We start from the raw sequence: 15,898 nt of genomic DNA, 5'->3' as shown, positions 1-15,898 counted from the left end.
AAGGCAGTTGCTTAAACAACTGAGCCACCCAGGTACCCCCGTCCCCAATATTTATTTTATTTTTAATGGAATTTTTTCCCATTACTGTATATTATTATTTCGTGTGTGTGTGTGTTATATTGTATTATATTAGTCACCATAAAATACATCATTAGTTCTTGATGCCGTGTTCCAAGATACATTGTTTATGCACAACACCCAGTACTCTATGCAATATGCGCCCTTCTTAATACCCACCACCAGGCTCACCCATCCCCACATCCCCCTAAAAATGGAATGTTAAAACTTCCAATAAAAAAGACATTGCTACTATTATTATTTAACAGTAAATACTTCCTTTCTGACCATGATCTATGCCCACTGTCAATTGCAGGAACCTAAGCAAACCTATGGCTTTTTCAGTGAATAGAGCCTTTAGACATACCCAAAATAATGATATGAATTCAGCAATGGTTCTGATACACTTCCATTGTTCCCTGACCTAGGAAATGGCTCCTTCTTTCATCACAAGCAAGTTTTTGCTTACACTGAGAACTACCTTGAATATGATATAAAAGGCTTGCAAGGAATGCATGGACTGGTTCTGTTTTGATTAAGATTATATTAAACTTCTAATCTCAGAAACCAAAATAACAGTGTCTTTTAAAATTTAGAAATATATTTAATGTATTTATGTACATACTTTAGAGTCTATATGTAATATTCTGTCCGGTCAGGTATCTAGGCTCCTTTGACTTGATTCTCCATAGTGCATGTCCTCTTTGTCCACCTAATTCAAAAAAGTTCTTCTAGCTCTAGCTATTACATCAACATTCTAGACAAAAAGGAAGAAGAAAAAGAAAGACAATGGCACAACTCTATAGACACCTTACAGAATTGGCCCACATTACCTCTGTTTAAAGTCCACTGACTTGAACAGAGCCATGTCGAGGCATCATGCTAAGAGATGTAGTCTTTACAATCTAAGTACCACGATGAAAACTGAGAATCTTACCACAGGTATTCTTCTCCATTTATTTTTGAATTGAAGAAAACTCACCTTCTACAAAATTCCTCTTAAAAGAGATTACAGTAATTCTTGTGTTCTTGCCTATATATATATACATATATATATATATATAAAACTGATCTTTTCGATAACTTTTGTTAAATAAGGTCATCTTGGATGGTTATTCAGTTCATGCTTATCTTTTAGTGTCCTTGAGTTTCTTGAAAATTCCTCTCCATTTTTGTCCAACTTTATATGTTGCTGTCAAAATTCTGATGCCAACTTCATTTTTTGTCCTTTGTTAATCAATACAACTTTTCACCTTGACCAACCCATAGAATTAAATCTTTACCTTTAAGTTCCAAAAGTTTTACTTACATATTTTGAAGTAGGCTCTCATATCAAATTTCTCAGAAAGCTTTGAGGAATTATTAGATGAAAAGATCCAGGATCACTTAGCTACCCCTGTGTGTGAAGACAGGAAAACTTATAAAATGAACTATGCATGCACAGGAAATGAACTTTTATTATTTTCTCCCACTAAGATTTGGATTTACTATAATTAATGATATATTAAACTTCTGATATGTCAAAATTGAGTAAATTTATGTTAGAGGCTAAAAATATGAAAATATATATTCTGAAGGTGCAGCACAAGCAAAAAAAATTCACGAAGAAAAAGAAAAGAGCTGTTGAATATTCCTTATGAATATAGATGTAAAAACTGTTAATTAAACATTTCATATAACATCCAACATATAAGAGGAATAATATGTTTCAACAAGTGGTAATTTCTCCAGGAATAGAAAGTTGATTTGATGTTAAAATATCAAAAAAATATAATCCGTCAAATTAATAGAATAAAGAAGAAAACCCATGTGATACTATTAATGGATAGAAAAAAACATTTAAATAATACATGCTAAATTTAAGTTAAAGTTTGTCAGTATATTAGGAAGAAAAGGAAATTTCTCAACCTGATAAAACGCATATAGAAAAACCTACAGGTAACAATATACTTGACTATGACAGAGTGAATGAATGCCTTTCTCCTAAGCTTGTAGCCAAAGAAATGTTGTGACTTTCATGAAGTCTACAAAATGTTATTTGCAGGTTCCAACCAGTGTAATTAAGCATGAAAAATATATAAAAGATTTGAAAAAATAACAAATGCAATGCTATCCATATATGCTCCTCACTGCCCCCAACACGCACACCTTTGAAATCTTAGTGTGAGAGAAGCTTTACTCCAGGTAGGTAAAGCTAAGCAGACTATTTTCTCAAGCTTCAGTAAAGCACTATGGTTTTACCTTGAAGAATAAGGCCACCAGCATCTCTCACTACATTTTAGGACCTGCATAACAGCCATCCACAGCTAAAAGGACAGGAGTTCCTTTCCCCATGCAGATTTCCATTCAAAGGACAGAAGCTCTACCCTAGTGCATGGCAGGATGAGGGCACTGGGGCCCAGTCACCTCTACTTGAGCTCCCTGTGAGATGGAGATTCCTTGCCAAAGGGGGCAAGCCAAGACCAGGTGGCAAGACCGCACACCTGACATATAGATTCTGGTTATCAACTAGTAGAATTATAACACAAAGATTCTGCAAGTGGGGAAAGGCAGAATTTAAGAACAGAGAGTTCCACAGTTCCAAGAGTTCTAAACTAATTCAGAGCTTGGAGAATTCATGGCCTAAGGGCATTGTTGAAAACACTGGAAATCATAGAGGTGAGAAATTAGAGAGGCTGGTAGTTCCAAGATATTTTAGCAATAAGAAAATTGGTAGAACAAATAAAAGTTTAATTGACCAACCAGGGAAATGAAGCTAAGAGTCTTCTTGGGATACAAAGAAAGCCTGAAAAAGGATCTAACTTTAATTAGATCAGACTGTAGAGTATGATATTGTGATTTATCATAAATATATATTTGGTCTTTTTCTCTTTTCTGACACAAAGCTTTTAAAACCCCTAATTTCCTAAATTGTGAGAATGAAAAAGGAGCTCTCTTATGTTAATGAGGATACTTTTGGAGAGCTCCTAAGGATGGGGGCTGGTTGCTAATGGAGCAATTAGAAGGTTGGAATTTCATTTCCACACCAGGACCTACAGGGTGAGGAAAGAGGTTGGGGATTGAGTTCAATCACCAATGGCCAATGATTTATTCAACCATAACTTTGTAATAAACTCTCCATAAATACCCAAAAGGACAGGGTTGAAAGAGTTTATAGGTTGGTGAACACATGGAGATTCAAAGAAAGTGGGCTGCCCAAAGAGAGCACAGAAGCTCAGCCCTTTTCCCATACCTTGTCCTATGGATCTTGTCCATCTAGCTATTCCTGAGTTATACATTTTATTTTATTTTTTTAAAGATTTTATTTTATTTATTTATTTGACAGACAGAGATCACAAGTAGGCAGAGAGGCAGGCAGAGAGAGAGGAGGAAGCAGGCTCTCCGCTGAGCACAGAGCCTGATGCGGGGCTCTATCCCAGGACTCTGGGATCCTGACCTGAGCCGAAGGCAGAGCTTTAACCCACTGAGCCACCCAGGTGCCCCAGAGTTATACATTTTATAATAAACCTGTGATCTAACAAGTAAAATGTTTCTCTTGAGTTCTGTGAACCACTCTAGCAAATTAATAGAAACCTCTGTTCTATAGTAGGTAGATCAGAAGCACAGGTGATAACCTGAACTTATGACTGGAGTCTAAACTGTTTGGGGGGAGGCAGGGGGTTGTTGGCAGGCACTCGGTATTGTTACAGGTGAGACAGTCTGCATTGTTTCAATGAAGGTCTCAATCCTTGGATTATCTGAGATTTACATGGTGATCTGTCCTGGAAAGCCAGAGGAAAGTAACAAGCACAAAGCAGTTTATTAAAGCAAAAGTATACTCTTAAGATACAAGAATAAGCAAATTCTGTAAGGTAGAACAAGCCTCTGGGTTGTTTTGGGGTTGAATGTTATTGAGTGTCTCTGGACTGGGAGGAGCTGTGATATACGGTGGTGTGGTCTTTAATGGAGACTGTTGCAAACATTTGGAAATTCTTTCCAGAGCCTAGAGGAAGAGTTTTTGACCCTACCAGGTTTGTACTGGAATAATCATGGTAGTCTTTTTCCATCAGGTGAGGTTGTACCTGCAATGCAAATGCATTATAATGAATCTAGGTGTTACCCAGGAGCAGTGGTGGAAGAAGAGAGCACATGCTCTTCACCTGTGGCTCTTTGCTCTGTCAGCTCCAAGGTTTTGGAAACCACAAGGCAGGATGGTATGCTTCTGCGCTTATACTGTGTAACATATTTATCGTCATTCTTGCCTCCAGCTCTTGTCTCCATCATTCCCCTTCAAGGACTTGGGACTCTGCGTTAGGACATTCCTTCCACTGTTCTTGTCTACTTCCTGCCTCACAGTATGACTGAGGCTTTAATCTATAGGATCTGATGCTATCTCCTGGGAGATGGTGTCAGAACTGAGTTAATTACAGGACACCCTGTATATGGAAAACCCACACACACAAACATTTGAACATTTGAACATTTGAATGGGTGATCAGAATCCCCTAGGATCAATTAATGCCCAGGGCATTATTGAAAACATAGATCAATCACGTATCTGTTAGTGGAAACTAACAGCTAGATATGATATCAGTAGAGGAAGGTAAACCAGAGAGATCAGGGAAAGTGACAAAGAAAACCTGGCCAAACCCACACTTATCCTAAAATTCAAGAAAACTGTGTGTATGCCTCATACTATGCATTCTAAAGAGTGACGTCAGAGGCTAAATTTTAAAGTGGACATTACTTTATTGAAGTAGTCCAGTCAAGTCATTAAAAATAAACCAGTTAACAGGCCCCTCGGAGGAGACTGTATCTATATATTGTTACAATATATTATTTAAAATGTCCAGTTTTAAAAGAAAACTCATGAGATGTACAAAAAGAAAGAAAAATATGGCCTATTCATAGAAAAAGAAGCAGAAAATAAAAACTGCCTTTTAGAGGAAGTCAGATATTGGACTAGCAGGAAAAGACCTGAAAACTATAAATATGTTCTGAGAGGTAAATAGAACCATGTTAAATGAATTAAAAGAAAATGTGATGAGAATGTCTCATTAAATGGAGAATATCAATAAAGTTATAAGAAATATGTAGAGAGAAAGAACTAAAAGGAAATTCTGGCATTGCAAAATATAAGCATCAAAATTTATAAAGTAAGAATAATTATAGAGAACTAAAGCAAAAGTTGAAATAACATTGAAACCTAGTTTCAGAAAATTTTGACCTGACAGTCCTGAGTACAACTATTTGATGTATATTTGAAATGGTGTTTGCAATGAAATGGGATGAACATATCTGAGGTACCTGGGGCAGATGGATTCTTATATGTGGGCTTCTTTGTATGTATAGGATGTAAGATTTTTTGTTTGTTTGTTCATGCAATACATGTATATGTGCATTTTTGTTATGTGTGCATGAAAAATAAATAAATGGAAATGAACAAAGTACACAAATGAATTAGAATGAATTTTTGGATGACGTTTGAATTATACATGCCTAAGTTTATTTAAAAAAGTGAACCGATATTAATGCCTTTCTGATAAAGTAAACATCAGGCCCAGAAGTTTTCACTGATGAATTCTCCCAAATATTTAAAAAAGTAATGACACAAATTTTCTACAGTCTGTTCCAGAAAAGGGAAGGAGAGAAAAAATTTCCAGCTAATTTATAAAAGTAACATTATCCTAATGCCAAATCAGATACAGACTTTGCAAGAAAAGAAAAATAAGTCCAATCAATATCTCTTGTGAATACAGGTGGAAAACTCCACAACAAATTTTGCTAAAATATTAGCAAATTACATTCAACAAAATATTTTTATATATGACAAAAAGTGAAATTTATATAGAAATGTCGCACAAAAAGCAAACTTTATTCAACATATGCAAGACTGGTTCAACATTCAAAAGTTAATTAATGTAATCTCCCTAAACAGACTAACGAATAAAAATCACATAGGTATGTATTGATGCAGGGGGAAAAAATCACTTAAGACCATAATGTCTATTCATGATAAAACTCAGAAAACTAGGAATATAGGAGAATCTCATCAACTTGATAAATGATATCTTCAATAAATCTAGAGCTAACGTGATATTTAGTAGTGAGTAATTTATCACATTCTCCTTAAGATCTAGAAAAAGGCAAGTGTTTCCCTTCTGATCACTCTTAGTCATCATCATACTGAAATCCTAACTACCATAATAACTCAAGAAAAAAACCGACATAAAAGTATACAAATTTGGAAGGATGTAATACAATTGTTTTTGTTCTTAGGTGACATGATCTGCTATGTAGAAAATCCAAAAGAATTAATGACAAAACTCTTAAAAATAATAAGTGATTATAGCAAGATTGCAGTATGCAAGAGTGGTAAAAAATGTCAGTTATATTCTTATATCTCAGCAATGAAAACTGGATTTTGATTTTTTTTAAAAAACTTTAATTTATAAGAGATCAAAAAATGAAATTCTTAAACAGAAAGTGGATAAAATATGCACAGTATCTATACACAAGGAAGGAAGGATGCAAAATATATTCATCTAGAAGACAACAAAAGAAAAGGAAATGATTTTGGTTTTGGTGATTAGTATTTAGATGCAACATCAAAAGGATGAAATATCTATTTTTAAAAATTGATAAATCTGACTTTACTGAATGAAAGTAAAAACCTTTGTTTTGCAAAACATTGAATAGAAAAACAAGGCACTAACTGGGAAAAAATATTTGTAAAGCACATCTCCCATACTGGACTTATATCCAAAATATGAAATGAACTCTTAAAACTCAACAATAAGAAAAAAAATCCAATTTTTAATGGACAAAATATATGAACAGATGTCTCAAAAAGAATATGTGGCAAACATGGCAAACAGATACATTAAATTTCATTCAATATTATTTGTCAGTAAGAAGTTAACAAGATAATGTGACACCACTACATACTTTTAAGAAAGGCTAATATCCAACCACAACTTTTCAATACCAAATATTTTTGAGGATTTGGAGCAACAGGAGCTCTCAGCCATTGTTGACAGAAATACAAAATGGTACAGCCAATTTAGACAATTGAAGACAATTTCACAGTTTCTTACAAAACCAAACATAGTCATACCAAATGATCCAGCAATAATTCTCCCAGATATTTGTGAAATGTCTTTTTCAATTGAGCTGAAATGTCTTCCCACACAAACCTAGATGTGAATGGTTATAGAAATATTATTCATAGTTGCCAAAGGCTGGAAGCAGCCAAGTTATTCTTCAATAGATGAGTAGACAAATAAATTATTATACATCCATGTAATGGAATTTTATTCAATAATAAAAATAAATGAACTATCAAGCCATGAAAAATATAGATGCATCTTAAATGCATATTGCTAACTGAAAAGAGCCAGCCAGAAAATATAACAGACTATATGACTCCAATTATGTTAATTTCTGAGAAAAGGTAAAATTATAGAGTTAAAAAAAATCAGTGGTTGCCAGAGATTTGGGAGAAGTAGAGAGTTGAATAGGGCAAATAGAGGGGACTTCTGACGTAAAACTATCCTATATGATACAACAATGAGGAATGCATGACATTATGCATTTGCCAAACCCAAAGAACTTTACAGCGCATAGTAAGAAACTAAATGAATGCAATTATTTAGGAAGTTGAAGGTTGCCAGGATCAAATAAAGAATGTAACCCAGCAAGCCAAGTATATTTCATATGTATGAAACAACTTCACTGAAGAGGTCAGAGCATGTACACAGGGAGATGTGGTGACCCAAGTAACTTTGGAAATAAGTGGGTAAAAGAAACTGTAAAAAAGCACTATATTCGGGGCGCCTGGGTGGCTCAGTGGGTTAAGCCTCTGCCTTCAGCTCGGGTCATGGTCCCAGGGTCCTGGGATCGAGCCCCACATCGGGCTCTCTGCTTGGCAGGGAGCCTGCTTCCTCCTCTCTCTCTGCCTGCCTCTCTGCCTAGTTGTGATTTCTCTCTGTCAAAGAAATAAAAAATTTAAAAAAAAAGCACTATATTCTATATTCTATCAACTATATTCTAGTTGATAGAGTTTTACCCATGGAAAACAATTCTTATACTGCCATAGGTATATCCTGAAATTGAACAAACAAGCAAATGTATGGTCAATGGAGGAAGTTAGGTTCTTACTGTTGAAGTGGAAATATATGGATAAACAAAAAAAGCTAGAGCCATTCACATGGTAATAGACTATAGTTGTGACCATCAGTATGAACTCATATTCAGCTTAATATGGATGCAGATGGTTACAAAAAGAAATATTTACAGGTATGTGTATATACACGTTAATATACATACATGTATCTTCTGTCAGCTGAACTGGCCTGGAAGCAAGGACACCTCAGTAGCAAAGCATATACATAATACCAGTAACTTTGTCTTTCATACCATTCCTCAGGAAAGGAAACCAGGCTTCTTGGAGAAGTAGCTGACTCTAGGACATGAGCAGGAAGCATACATGATGAGACTGGAACATCTTGCTAGTCAGATCAAAAAACAAACAAAACCGACCTTTACAAGGTATGAAAAAGACACAGGAGCAGAAAGGAATATTTCCCAATGGCCAAAGTCGCAACATTCGAGCAACAAAATAAAGAAATGTTAAGCTAGACTCTAAAGTATAAAATAAATGTCCATAAGTCCATATTGAACTGATATACATAAATGATTGAATATATTAAAAACGGAATAGAAAAGACAAATCTCTCATGCAAAAGAATTCTAAATAATTTGTGAAAACTACACATAATGTAGTATCCTAAATGGGATCCTAGAGCAGAAACGGGAGAGTCAGGTATAAACTAAAAGAACCTGAATAAAGTAGTTAATTAAGTATAGTATATAGTATAAAGTAGTAATTAAGGATAGTATATCAAAATTGTTTCACTAATTGTAACAAATATACCATATTAATACAAAATTTTAATAACAGGAAAAACTAGATGTAGAAAATTCAAGAACTCTATATTATCTTCTTAATTTTCCTATAAATTTAAAACTACCCTCAAATGTGACTGTTTAAAAGATATGAAAGACTAGAAAAAGGTATCATAAAGACATTAATTTTAGAAAAGTGAGAGTAGTTATATTAATATCACATAAAATAAAAATTCAACTTATTTTAGACAGTTACATTTATGAATAAAGCTCAAGAAAGGAAAAATATAAGGACATTATGACTTTAGCTTCATGTTCTCTATTCACTAGAATCTCTTATATATACTAGCTTGAAATCAACAAATTATCTCTATAACATGTTTCTATATTACATTGAAATTCTAAAGGTTAGATTTCGTGATGAAATGTTCATTTCCCCATGTAGTCTCTCTTTTATGTTCTTACAAATTTGCCAAGAAAAATGCCTGGTGCTCATTCATTCAGAGAAAATAAAAGCTGAAATATTGGGAATTTGAAGGAAAATTGGTTATTTTATGTGAGAGTAGAAACTTAGTTTCCCATTTGCAACAAGATATTTCTTATACTCAAAATTCAAGAAAAAGGAATTTTCTGAGAGCAAAAGCCATGGAAAATGATAACAAAGTAAAAAAAAATTAAAAAACCTTTTTAACCTATTCACATATAAAATTTTCATGTTACAATATTTATCATATTAAATATCACTGTGCTAAAGGTTATTTCAACAGCAAGCCAAAAGATTATTCAAATTGGTATACTACATCCTTGTGTCGCCTCAAGATATTATAGCATTATTTTTCATTTCCTTTTATAAACTACTGGAAAAAATATTTTAACATCATTTTAATGATTAGCAGCTTTTAAGTCTTTATCCCATAAGAAATTATTCCTCAGCTCCACTTCAATAAGAAAAAACAAAATAACTTCTCTGTAATTACCTAGATTTAATATTTCTGTCAATAGGTGAATGCATTTTTAAAAATCAGTATCAACATTCCAAGTTTAAATCAACACAAATGGTGTAATCTTTTTTATTTTCATTTTATTCAAAATATCATTGCTTCATGAATTATTAATATTTAATCAATGTAAATTTGAGTTGCTTTAAAGAATGGGCATCCTTCTTATGTTAACTTTAAGTTTATTCTCTTTAATATTTATGAAATTAGGATAAAAGCAGCCAACAACATACATAGGGATGAGAGTTAAGCTAACATGTACAAAATTTATATTGATCACATTCCTTAGAAATATATCATATTTCACACTTATGTTTTTGGGATTTTTGAAATTTCTTTCACCTATAGGGCTGTGGGAACACTGACTCCTTAAAGAAGTCATACGTGAAATATGTTTAAACAAATTGAAAATGTATAAGACGCTCTCATCTCTAGTCCTATCTCTACCATCTCTAAAATTTCTTTCCTATCATATGGCAGCAACAGAATGCAAAAAAAGTATACATAAAGTTTTAGGAACATAATTTATTTACAGAAACATAAAAAATATCAATGAGAAAAAGAAGAGTTCTGCTCTACCCCTAAATTTTAAAGCTCACAAAATTGGTATGATTCCAATAAACTACTATTTATACCTATTCTCATTTGACCTCATCCTTTTTCCAATGAAAAAGCAATAAAACACCTCACCCATCCCAAACCTGCCTCATGTAGAGTCAGTCACATGGATTCCTGTTTCATTTCTTTGAGTAATGAGTAGTTTTGCTCCATATGAGATCATTGATATGAGGAGGGAACTCGTAACAGTCTATTTTAGTTGAATGCTCTCCTCTATGGTTCAAACTGAAACTATTCTTGAGTCTTCTTACAGTGAGGTTTCAACATGTGAACACACTGCACCCATCCACTGACTCTCAAAAATTTTCTTATATCCTCCTACCAATTCCAGTTTTCCTAAATCCAATAATTTAATTTATTTAATTTATTTAATTTACAATGCAGTAATATGAAAAAGGAAGTAACAAAATAAGTGAGAAATATGAAAACCTATAAGGAGAGATATAAAAATCCATTGAGAGACATAAAGAAGGGTAAAATAAGTATATAAAAATCATTCTGTATAATATTTAAAGGGCAGAAACATAAATTCCCAACAAATTGGTGTAGAAATCCATTGTGATGCTAATCAGAATTCATTTTGTTTATTTTATTGTTTTGCTTAGTTTAACTTACATTATTTTTCTAGATTTTAGAGACTTAATAAATGAGTATGAAATTTTATCTAGTAAAATAAATATTTGTAAAATTACAACATTTTTTAAATGTTGTAATATGGTCAAACTTACATGAGCTACTATAAAAGTATTATAAAATAAGTCATTAAAATTACGTAGTAATGTTTCATAATTAGAATCAACCAAAGTAATCAGTAATTAATTTAAAGTAAAATGAGTGTTTATTACACACTAAGTAGTATATCACTGAATTCTTTTTCAGTTCCCAATGATTGATACAAAATGACTCAAACAAAAGGTTAAAAATGACTCAAACAAAAGGTTAAGGATGACTAAAGGCAGGGTTTAAAGGGTGTTCAAATTATATCTTATGCCACTAAGAAAAGGTTTTCTATCTCACTTTCTCATCTCCTGTCTCCTCCCATAAGTCTCCATATTCAGCCAGTTTTCCTTTCAAGAAAGATATCAGAGCATGACATCCTACTTCCTTTCTCGTTTTAAGTTCAGTTGGAAAATCAAAAGAATTTCCTTCCCAGAATATTTAGCAAAAATCAAAGTATATCTTTTTGATCAAGTGACAATACTGAAACCAGTTAATGTGCTAACAGACAGAAGCCCGTTTCATTTGTTCTGTAGGTGCAGTTTCAAGGTCGGGCTTTAGTAGTAAGTCATGCAAATTAAGTACTCCCCATGTGGCTGTTTCTTAAAATAATTCTGTCTCTATAAATGACATGTCTAGCTTTTAAATTCACACATTCTAATTTTCAAGTTTAGTTTTAGTATTTAATTGTTAAATAATAAAAAGGCTGAATTTCTCTCATGGAGAGAATGTTGTAGAACTATGTGATGAAATGCAGGAAAAAGTGACATCCAAAACGAAGGTGGATGTATTTGTTTCAACTAAAGGGAAGGGACATTTCTCCTATAAATAGAGCAATGGGGAATATGGAAAAAGTTGGTGGTTGGAAGTAGAGAGAACATTTGCTTAATGACCTAATCAAGAAGGAAGATTACAGGAAGAAAGATTACATAATGGAAGTAAAGAGGAAATGATGAGGTAAAAATCTTGAAAGCATGAAAGTTACTGAGAAACTAAGTCACTAGATGATGGAGTTGGTAGTCCCCTTGAAACTGGAGAACTAAAATTTATTTTTGTTTCATTAATTTTTTTATTTATTTTTATTTTATATTCTGTGCCTAAGCTTTGTTATTAGTTATATTATATTACCTAAAAGTAACTTTGAGTTACTACCTTGGAGGTTTGCAGTCTGTTCTACAAACCCTAAACAGCTGAACAAATGGGTAGAAAAGGCAACAGAATGGAGTATAATAGCCAAGAGATTAATTGATGTCATAGATGATGGGATCTGGGCTGGATAGAAAAGAAAAAGAAGTTTGAAATGAAATAACACATAGAAAAGGAATTGGAGATCTTGGTGGAACTGAAAAGATAGCTATTAATATTGAGAAAGTGATAGGGTAGCAAAACTTTCTTCCAAAAAAGCAGTATTGATTTCCGAGATGAAAAGATTTCAGGAAATGAATTCTGTGTTGTGACCATGGGAACGAGCTTGTTAAAGTGACTTGTGTCTAAAGACCGTTCAAATTTCACTGGAATGTATAAAAGTTTTAATGTGTCTTCCCCAGGCTTATCCAAATTTACCCAGTGCTGTAATGGAATGGTTCTGTGAGTACTGGTTAGAAGAATTTGATCTATCCCTAGATTCTTTATGCTCTGTTTTCAAATAATAGACTTCATTCATGAATGTGATAACTCACCCACTCATTCTTAAAAAAATAATTATAAGGGTCTTATTTGTCAGACATTTTTATATACATGAGTGATATAAAAATAAAATGACATGGTCCCTGTCTCAAAGAACAAAATGTATAATATGAATATTATTATGAAAGAAGACAAAAGACACAGTGGGAGAAAGATGGGAGAGTAGAAGCTAGAGATGGGATATCAGGATAGCTCCATTCTCTAAAGTAACTGAAGGAAAAAAGAGGAAGAAAAAAAATAGACATTTTACTCCCAAAAAATCTTCTAAGGATGGGCTTTAAGATGAAACCCATAATCCTCTTAATCAAAGGGAAAAGAAAATACTTTGACTATCTGAAAACTATCCTAATCAGGAAAATTACTGGAACTTCTCTGATTAATAGTATATTCAAATGATTATTAACAAGGAGAAATGTGGTGCATTAACATAAAAATTTGAAATATTAAATTCAATGTATTTTTCTATTCTTAGAATTGATATGGGAATTTATAGGATTCAAATCTGAGAACATAAATTTAACTCAAGCTTAAATGCTAACATATCCTATAAAAACTACTAGTAAAATAATCCATATAATTCTAAAATGTATGTTACTCTTTATTTGCAATATTTTTCATCTATTGTGTTTTTCAAAGAATGATTAAAAGTTTTCCTAACCAAGAAATCGTGAATACTTTAACATATAATATCTTTCCCTTTTTTCTTCTTTTTTTCTTTTTTTGAAGATTTTAGTTATTTATTTGACAGAGAGAAACATAGCGAGAGAGGGAGCACAAGCAGGGGGAGTGGGAAAGGGAGAAGCAGTCTTCCTGTGGAGCAGGAAGCCCAATGCGGGGCTCAATCCCAGGACCCTGGGATCATGACTTGCCAAAGGCAGATGCTTAAGGACTGAGCCACTCAGGCGCCCCTAACATGTAATTTCTAATTTCATAGGTACTAACGAGACCTTCCAAATCTAGCTATTATGCACTTATTCAAACTTTTCATTTGCCAGTGTTCATGTCTGTAAATCACTTCATCTTTATTACACTAGGATAATGAATTGTAACTCAGGCTTTGTTTACACTTAAGATCCAGGCTCTTCTGGACATGTTTGATTATCGTTAAAGGAGATTCCATTTATACAGAGTTCTTAGGGTAGGAATAGGCAGACAAACAAACCTGACCTAATAGCAAGTCTTCTGAGTTAAAGAGAAATTCTGTATCTGATACAGTAACTATCCTCCAGATTTATTATTTGACTTAGCCCTCAATGGAATTATCATTCAGTGCAATGGCAGGGAGAGAACAATAACAAAAAGTTGAAAAAGATTATATACTAAACTCTTTAAGACCTTTGTGTATACTCAGAACTTTTTTGAGATCTAATAATACAATGAAAAGAAAAAGAATGCTTCCCCATATACCTTTCAAGATAAGTAGGCCATGCTATGTAATAGATAAACACAGAAATCAGTCTGATGTGAATTGGGAAGTCTTTGTTCAATTTACAACTAGAATATTTGAATTATATGATCTCCTGGGTCAAAATGTTTGGGAAGAGAAGAAGCCTGAAAGAAGGCATACTAACTAGCTCTTAACTGTCTTGGCCCAGAAGTGCCTTTTATCACCTCTACTCATAATTCAATTGCAGTTTCTCAACTAACTTCAGGAGAAGCTGGGTAGTGAAGTGCTCCCAGGAGCCTAGAAAATCAATCATTCATTCAATCAATCAATCAATCAATCAAACAATTTGATGAAACCTGGCCTCATGCCAATCTGTCACATTGATGCAGGTTAATGTCTACTTTCAGCATCAGGTACTGGGATGTCAGCAGTGTTTCCCAGAGTGCAGTGGGTACTAGGTTAGCAGGTGACTCTGGGAGCCAGTGGCAGATGTTAAAGTACAAAGTTGAGTACCACTGGAGTAACAGCTCTACAGGAGCAGCCAGATCTACAGAAGGAAGGGAGACATTCCTATCCAACAGACACGGAATGGCCCACAGAAGAAAAATTCTGATGCCTGGACTATGAACCACAAGTAGTCTAATAAGCACAAGCAGACTTGTGAGGAATCTCACAATATGAAATTAATGAAAATATGCCAGTGAGGAATGGAGAAACTAAAGTTATCCTTTACTTTATGCTTTCTCATATTTCTACTTTTGTTCAATTTTTTAAGTGGTCCTACTTTTAATTCACAGTCAGTACAATTAAAATAAAAGTATTGGAATTTTAAAGTTTTTATTGGTGAACTTAAGATGAGTCAGATTTAGGCAGCTTGTCTTTGAATTTCCAGGTTGGAATGCTGTTGTTGGATCCTATTCTATTTTGTTCTGTAAATGTTTGTTGCTTCTTTTTATGTGGAAAGCATTACTAAAGGCACTGAAGGAAACAGAAAGTTAAATAAATGTTTCTTCCCCCAAGGAACCTCAGACAAATAGAATGGTGAGTTAAATTCACAAAGAATTATGAAACAAAACAAAGAACGGTAAGTGCAGTAGATGTGGTACAAAGTGATGTAGGAAATGAACAGAGAACACATCTAGTTTGGGAAGAAAGAAAAACTGAAAACCAGTTTACTAAAAAAAATATTACCTTCTCTTTAAATGCCCATCCTAAAAATTCTCATGAATTTAGACATAAACTTTATGGGAATTAACAAATCAGTTCCTGACCTCTCTCAAACCCCAGACAATCCCCCACTTCCTGTTGGACACATCTTTCTCCATCCTCCTGACTGCTACTAGCACCACTGTTTTTCCAGTCAGACTGGTTTATGAGCCATTAATTATTAACTTTCCATTATGTCTAATTTCCTAGATCCAATTAGTTGAATTCACTTTTTCCCCTTTACACCTTATTATCATAATCTGGCTTTACCAACCTGTTGTATCTTACTGTAGTATTACTTCTCTCTGTGCTCCATGGTTCCCGTCTTAGTGCTCCCTCTTCA

General features: G+C 33.6%; 1 pseudogene; it reads right to left on the bottom strand.

Annotated features, from left to right (window-relative positions):
• The window catches only part of LOC123940767, a 43,593-nt pseudogene extending 39,276 nt beyond the window's left edge, over nt 1-4,317 (bottom strand).
• Nucleotides 4,318-15,898: the final 11,581 nt, after the last annotated feature.

Source organism: Meles meles, chromosome 4 (assembly GCF_922984935.1).
Source record: "Meles meles chromosome 4, mMelMel3.1 paternal haplotype, whole genome shotgun sequence".
In the NCBI taxonomy this organism is placed as follows: Eukaryota; Metazoa; Chordata; class Mammalia; order Carnivora; family Mustelidae; genus Meles; species Meles meles.
Note: the sequence above shows the minus strand (reverse complement) of the source record. Positions and strands in the feature narration are given on the sequence as shown.